The 8,431-nt window shown below is 40.7% G+C and overlaps 1 non-coding gene across 1 annotated transcript; it reads left to right on the top strand.

The window, feature by feature from the left end:
• The first annotated feature begins 2,121 nt into the window (after positions 1 to 2,121).
• LOC145353568 (U2 spliceosomal RNA) lies at positions 2,122 to 2,319 on the top strand. Its single transcript, XR_013888739.1, has one exon. It is a non-coding gene; the product is annotated as a U2 spliceosomal RNA (small nuclear RNA).
• Positions 2,320 to 8,431: the final 6,112 nt, after the last annotated feature.

Here is an 8,431-nt window from a genome sequence, read left to right as displayed (position 1 = left end):
GTAGAGGAGAAGCATTCTACCTTTTTTTGGTGAGCGTGCGCAGTTGGAGGCGATATTGGAGCTGCAGGGTTTCAGGTGCGATAAGCCCCACCCACAGGCTTCTGCAGCGTGATTCAGAATCGCTTTTTTTTCCAGGCAGAGTGCGTATGGGGGCACTGGAAAATGGGTCTAAAAATCGGATCTGAAACACTCCCAGAATCAAGCCTGCCCAGCACCTAGAATCAAAATGATAAAATCAGGCCCTCATTTCTAAGGACACCCAAATAATGTTGATTACAAAATTACATCCCTGTTGAGCACGTGGTGTAATGTATAGATGTGGCATGGGATTTTCAGTTGTATTAAGAAATTTAATGGGAATACCTTCTCTGCAATTTAGTGTGCTAGTTTCCAACAAAGCAATATTTAGCTGATATTGATTTTATTTTGCTTGTTGCAATAACAGTCTTGAAGTATGAAATGGTGGTTAGCATTTCTGTCTTACAGTGCTTGGGTTTAATTCCGGATGAGTGCCTCTGTGGAGTTTGCACATTCTCCCCATGTCTGTGTGGGTTTCCTTTGGGTGCTCTGGTTTCCTCCCACAGTCCAAAGATTAGGTACAGGCTTGGTGGATTGACCATGCTAAATTGCCCCTTCGTGTCCAAAGTAGTGTAGGTTAGGTGGTTTAGCCATGGGTAAAAATGCACTAGTTTAGGGGGATAGGCCTATGTGGGATGCTTTTTCAGAGAATTGGGGCAGACTCGATGGGCCTCCATCTGCACTGTTGGGATTCTGTGGTTCTTTGGATGGCTTCCATAAGAACATAAGAATGTAAGAAATAGGAGTAGGAGTAGGCCATCTAGCCCTTCGAGCCTGCCCCGCCACTCAATAAGATCATGGCTGATCTGAAGTGGATCAGTTCCACTTTCCCGCTTTCTCCCCATAACCCTTAATTCCCTTGTCTATCAGAAATCTATCTACCCGTGACTTAAATATATTCAACAAGGTAGTCTCCACCACTTCAATGGGCAGAGAATTCCAGAGATTCACCACCCTTTGAGTGAAGAAGTTCCTCCTCAACTCTGTTCTAAACTGCACCCCCCCTCCTCTTATTTTGAGACTGTGCCCTCTAGTTCTGTTTTTCTTTCTAAGCGGGAAGAATCTCGCTATGTCTACCCTATCTAGCCCCTTCATTATCATATATGTCTCAATAAGATCCCCCCTCAGCCTTCCAAACTCTAACGAGTACAGGCCCAGTCTATTCAATCTCTCCTCATAAGCTCACCCCCTCATCTCCGGTATCAGCCTGGTGAACCTTCTCTGTACTCCCTCCAAGGCCAAGTACTCCCTACAAGTACTCTAGTTGCAGCCTCACCAATACCCTGTACAGTTGCAGCAAGACCTCCCTACTTCTATATTCTACCCCCTTCGCTATAAAGACCAGCATTCCATTCACCTTCCTGATCATCTGCTGCACCTGCAAACTGGGTTTTTGTGACTCATGCACAAGGACCCCCAGGTCCTCTGCACTGTAGCATGCTGCAGCTTTTCACCCTTTAAGTAATAATCCCTCCCACTATTATTTCTGCCAAAGTGGATAACCTCACATTTGGTAACACTATACTCCATCTGCCAGGTCCTCGCCCACTCAGTCAGCCTATCCAGATCTCTCTGCACACTTTCCGCGTCCTCCACGCAATTTGCTTTTCCACTCATCTTCGTGTCATCAGCAAATTTTGTTATCCTACACTTAGCCCCCTCCTCCAGATCATCTATGTAAATGGTAAACAGTTGAGACCCCAGCACTGATCCCTGCGGCACTCCACTAGTTACCAACTGCCAACCAGAAAAGCACCTATTGATTCCAACTCTCTGCCTCCTGTTAGAATTCTTCCACAAGGGTCCATCTCACAGGGTTTGAATCTTGCCTTCTGAGATTATGTTTCCCCGGGTTTCCGAGTTCATTAAAACATGAGTTTACATGCACAATTTCAGCTCCGCAGTCATACCAAGCAAACCACTGCTCTAAAGGGTACTTCTGTTCCATGGGCCAACACCTTTGGCTGCCTTGCTGAGCCTCTGGGCTTCCTTCAACCCCACTTCGTTTGCTAACTGCAATCCATTTTATGTTTGTTAACTGGGATTGCTTCTTGGTCTTTTGGCTAAGATCAAGTGTAGTATCGACATGCTGTGCTTGGTTGAAGTCATTAGGTTACATTTTAGCTTCATTTAAGCAATTTTTAAAAGCGGCATCTCAACCTTTTGGATAAGATACAAATGAGACCGAGCCTTGGAGGAGGAGCTATGCCTATTCCAATCAGCTTGGATCATGTAGATCAAGCCCAAGACAGGAGGTGAGAGCCCTGTTTTGTCAGCTTGGATCGGGAATGTCTCAACTTGTTGACACTCTGAATTGGACTCGATTTGATTGAATTGGAATAAAAACAAAAAAAACTGGGAGAACTTCCTGTCCCTGCTTGGAACTTTACTCTTCTGATTAAAAACTGACTGATCAAAAATATTCAGAGACCTTGAGATGATCTGATGATTTATCATAACATTCCAGGAGAGTTCTGCCCTTGTTATTAGGCACAAATGTAACAAACATTGGAACATCCTATACCTTAAATGTTCCAATCCTGTACTTTAAATATTGCAATCTCCACAGATTGCTAATTTACATAGCACACAGAATGAATAGATTTCAAAACAGCTTTTAGTTTGAGGGAATATGATGGGAAAGAAAGTGAGTGGGCTGAGATATTATTTTGATAATCTTACAGTTCACATAGTATGTGCCTCAACATTACAGTCTCATAGTTTCATTCTCCAAGGCGTTGTACAAAGATGTGCTGTAGAAACCCACCTCCTAAGTGAGGATTATGTGGAATTGTCTGGGGAAGCTCAAACTTCCGTTAGGCAATTACCCTGCATTGAGAACCATGCACAGCTTTGATTTGAATTGCAATCTTCAGATGGTTCTGACTGTCCTACAGTATTAGTTACAGAACGCACTTCAAGTTTTTAGATGTCCAGATCACCAACAACCTGTCCTGGTCTCCCCATGCTATCACTATGGTTAAGAGAGCCAACCCACACCTCTACTTCCTCAGAAGATGAAGGAAATTTGGCATGTCAGCCACGACTCTCACCAACTTTTACAGGTGCTCCATAGAAAGCATTCTTTCTGGTTGTATCACAGCTTGGTATGACTCCTGCTCTGCCCAAGACTGCAAAGAACCACAAAAGGTCATGTATGTATCCCAATCCATCACGTAAACCAGTTTCCCATCCATTGACTCTGTCTTCACTTCCCGCTGCCTCAGTAAAGCAGCCAGCATAATTAAGGACTCCACACACCCTGGATATTCTCTCTTCCACCTTCTTCCTTCGGGAAAAAGATACAAAAATCTGAGGTCACCGACCAATTGACACAAGAGCAGCTTGTTCACAGCTGCTGTCAGACTTTTGAATAGACTTACATTGCATTAAGTTGATCTTTACACTTTAGCTATGACTGTAACACTACATTCTGCACTCTCTCATTTCCTTCTGTATAAGCAGTATGTTTTGCCTGAATAGCGCGCAAGAAACAATACTTTTCACTGTATGTTGATACATGTGAAAATAATAAATCTAAATCAAATCAAAAAAGTTAGAAGAAACCACTCCTAACTTCTGAATAATTATGGTCCTGCTCCAACCTGATCCCACCACCCCATGCCTGACTACCTTCTCCAATCCCAAACAGCCCAGAACCTCTGACTACCACTTTCCTCTCAGAGCACCCCCACCCCAACTACACACCCAACACTTCAAAATACCCCCACCCTAACTGCCCTGTCTATCTCCTAACTACAACTCTAGCACTCTGACTGCCTTTCCAACACCCCTAACTGCCCTCCCCTCCCCCTAACTTCCCTCCCCATCCCGACTGCCCTCCGCAGCCAGGTAGCTAGGAGTGGGGTCACACTCCAACTCTGATTGTCACCCTACGGAAGTTACAGCCCAACATATATGACATTCCGCATAGCAAATTCAAATATTGGACTTAACTGCAGAAACAGTAAGCTACATTTCCATTTAACTGGATTACGACAAGTGTTAAGGAAACACAAGAGGGTATAAAAATGTTGTGCAGCCAATTAAAATATAGGACTGTTGATCTTTAATAGGAAAATCTGTCATGTGATCCTTCATGCATAATTTCATCTGATATCCAATTAAGCTGGGCTCCAGGGAAACCACCAACCATGTTTTCGTATAGTTCTTATTCACAGTGAATGTAGCCCCGGACATTCCCAGTGACTGGACAAAAGGATCCCAAAATGGAATGCTGGCTCAAAAGATTGTAATGGCTATTTTTGTTTTTGTTTTATCAAATATGGAGGAACTAGGGGCAGTGGTTAGCACTGCTGCCTTACAGTGCCAGGGCCCCGGGTTCAATTCCCGTCTTGGGTCACTGTCTATGCAGAGTCAGCAATTCTCCCTATTCTGCGTGGATTTCCTCTGAATGCTCCGGTTTCCTCCCACAGTCCGAAAGACATACCAGTTAGAAGCATTGGCCATGCTAAATTCTCTCTCGGTGTACCCGAACAGGAGTCAGAGTGTGGTGACTAGGGGATTTTCAGTGATAATGTAAGCTTTCTAGTGACTAATAAATAAACTTTATTTTTTTTTACTTTAAATGGAGTCACAGGACTGCTGATTAGTTTTAACAGCAAAATAAACATTTACTAAACATAACAAATGAATTATAAGACAATACACATCTGCTCCCTCTTTAGCTTAACACTTAGACACCAATTTAGTCTTAATATGGATGGTAAAATATATTTGATGTTACAATTGTTTCATCAGCAACCAAGCCAATGGTTGCAGATTTCTTCTCAGAATTTCCCCCACAACCCTCCCCCCACCCCCCATACACAGATGGTGGTCATATGAGTGTGCCTAAACTCAATTTTCAAAAATACATCTTGTCCAGGAGTAATACATTCACTTAACAATGCACGTTCCAAAATCCAATTTGTGTTTTCCAAAGACCAGGTGGAGCACAGCTTCTAATCCATCTTTAGCAGTGAGGTTGTGCCAGGATTTCAAAGGAAATCTTTGTTCTTTCCACACTTTTAACAACATTACACTATTCAACCACCTTTTAGGTCTCAGTCACAATTTCACAATCTGCTCACAGCAATAAAACAATTACTAGAATTACTTTTAGACAGCCTTTTTCTAGTAGTTCTTACCAATCATTCTGCCCCAACATTTCCTGGCTCTGTTTTGCCTTTTGTCTCTACTCACTGAGTTTCTGATTTTCCCTGAATTCTTCTTTGTTATAGCTCTCTGGATCTTTAATCTTTCCATTAGTCCCTAGCTTCACTGTAGATCTCCAGCTGATTGTCTCCATTATACTCCATTATAAGTTTTCAACTTTGAGCAGACCTTGAGAGATGCATCCTTTCTCTCTCCCAGTCTTCAACTGTACTTATTAGTTTTTGGATTTCTGATGTTAGTACACTTCTAAGAGATTTTTTAAAATTGTGCTTACAGCCTCATCTGATTTTATTGTTGTTGAGCTGCCTATGAGGAGTTCTTCTATTGCTCCTTAAGTTGTTTTAAATGGGTGTTGTTTATTTTTACTTTGAGAATTAGTTTTATGACCCTTCCACGAGGAAGAGTGTTTGCAGGTCAGGTGATTGGAGCTCTTTCATTTTCAGTTCTGAGCTGCAGCTTTTAGTTTTTTAGAAGGGACATTAAGCTGGAAAGAAGTGTCTCTCTCTCTCTCTCTCTCTCTCCTTGGTCTTCGAAAATTCTGCTATTTAGGTAAAAGCCTTCCTGGAATGGAAAATCTGCTGTTGGTGGCTTGACCAGAGAGTTTCCCTTGTGTTCAGAGAAGCTGTTCTGATTCAAAATGTTCTAAGTTTTTCAAGAGAACTGCAACATCCATCCAAAGGACTCAGCTCCAGTATTGCATGAGCATTAGTCTTTGCTGTGTTAAACCTGTGAAAAGGACGTTGTGGCTTTGATTGGAACATCTTAGATATATTTGTTAAGGGTTATACATTATTGTGATTTTGTTTTTGTTTGTAATTGATAAAAGTTATTGCTAATTTTCTTTCCATACATGTTAACTATATTCTTAAATAAATTTTGTTTGATAAAAGCTCGAGTGGGTCATTTGAATCATACTTAAGGTGAATCATAGCATGCTTTTCCTAGCCAAATTCAAGGTGCAAAACCTATGATCCAGGCAGGTTTCAAAAACTGTGGAGTTTTTGACCTGAATCACAACAGGTTACAAATTACAAAACAAAGGAAAAGGCTTACTCCCATTTTAAACTTTAGTTGCCAGGCAATTCGGTAGCCTGCATTCAGATGCTCTAAAACACAATAGAGTCTCAGCTGGATATTGAAATTAAACCCCCACACAGACAAGTATTGTTTGCCCAACCTGAAAACTAATCACAACCTCCAGGCAAGCACAGAAACATTAAACCTACCTAAAACTATACCTTAGCTTTAATGTTTACCTGTATAAATATAAATTTCTTAAAACTAATTGTTTATTCCTAATGACAAAGTTACTAAATATAATTCTTGTTTTGAACCTTCTAAAGAGGTCACCAACAACAACTGGTAGCTATACATATAATATATATCTTTTAACATTGAAAAGCATCAAAAGATATTCCACAGGGGCATCCAGAAAAAAAATTGATTAGGAGAGTGACTAAAACATTGGTCAAAGAAATGAGTTTGAAGACAGGGCATGAACGAGTTAGGCATAGGTTCTAGTCCGTGGAACTTAGGCAGCTGTAAGTACGATGCTAATGAATGGTGAATGAGGGAGGAAGGCGGGGGAGCAGGGTCGAGGCAAGGCTGGAAGAAGTCATCTGAAGATGAAATCATGAAGGGATTTAAACAAAATGGGAAAGAATCTTATATATGAAGCATTGGATGAACATGAACCTTTGTAGTTTAGCAAACACATGGGTGATTGATTAATTGAATGGTACAGGAAAGGATATGGATGAAAAGGTTTTGAATGAACTGAACTTTATGGCCATTGGAGAACAAAATAATGAAATAAAGACCTACTGCTAACCTTCTAAAAGATCAGGTTGAGAATTTTATATGTCAAAGTATTTATGTCTATTGGAAAGTTTCAGCTGCTCATTTAACAGTGCAACAAATGGAACCAAATTGAAATAAATGAATTTTGTAGTTAGTCATTGGATAATATGTTAAAACTGCAAAGGAAGGAAAAGATTGCCAGAGATATATCCTCTCATATTGACTGGAGAAAATGAAATTGTTCTTCACCACCTGACAGTCTATAACAATGCTAATCCCAGCTTTAAAAAAAAACATTTTTATTCTCAACATTGACTTCAAACTAATTAATGCTGAAATATGCTGGGTGTCATTATATTTCAACTAGCCAAATGACACCTTGAACCAGGAATGCCAAATGTATTTGATCAGTCATCTGTTGCAGATGGTGGTTTCTGCTTCCTATTAGATTTGTGTGAAGCTGTTTTCAAAACATCAATTGAGCTCATTAAGATAATCAAATTAAAGAAGACCAATTTTAATCAGTTAAAGGGCCTGCATGTGCCCCCTTTGAACCTATTTATAGCACTGATGGGAGAATCTTGTCACCATCATAAGAGCACAGCCTCTTGGATTGTGTGGCTGTTGTCACCTTTTTTTTAAGTGATGAATAGCATGAACAAAAGGGGATGGCAAGTCAATGTATGGCTCTCAAGGGAAGATTTTACAGAAGAAGGATGTTTTGCAGAGCCAAAATATCATACCTGGTTGAACACTGAAGTACTCTAATTATGCTGAAGCTTATAAATAAATAATTTTCTAAGCATGTGCCAAAAGGAAGTAAATTGAAGAGGGAGGGGTTGCCCTGACAAGAACTGCCCTGTGACAATGAGGATGACCACTGTTACAATTTTGTTATCAACTCCAGCCTATACAAAACACAGAATGGTGTTTATCCCAATTATAATGCCCCCTTTCCAACAAAACATAAGTGCTGTAATTATAATGCCCCCTTTCCAACAAAACATAAGTGCTATACTGTTTGGAGAGGGTGAGAGGCTTATCCAATTTCTCAATGTTCTGTTATAACTGTTGCAAAGATTGAGGATCACTTGCTGCTGTCCTCTAATGAACTGGATTTGTGAATATATGAACACTCACAGTGTAAGGTTTCCATGCAATCAATTTGTAGATTGCAATGCACAGTGGAAGACTGATTTTCTGATTTTTCACTTCAAGCATTGTATTGGGGCAGCTGTGTTGTTTGTTCACAAGAGATCATGAGAGGTTTGAACTATCTTAACCATTGAGCCTAACTGACTTAACCATAGGTAGATTTTCCATGGGTTTTTGAATATTACGGGCAGTTAGCTAAGGTGGTGGGCTGAGATCGTCA

The sequence above is a fragment of the Carcharhinus amblyrhynchos genome, chromosome 15, assembly GCF_965287045.1.
Source record: "Carcharhinus amblyrhynchos chromosome 15, sCarAmb.v2.hapA, whole genome shotgun sequence".
In the NCBI taxonomy this organism is placed as follows: domain Eukaryota; kingdom Metazoa; phylum Chordata; class Chondrichthyes; order Carcharhiniformes; family Carcharhinidae; genus Carcharhinus; species Carcharhinus amblyrhynchos.
Note: the sequence above shows the minus strand (reverse complement) of the source record. Positions and strands in the feature narration are given on the sequence as shown.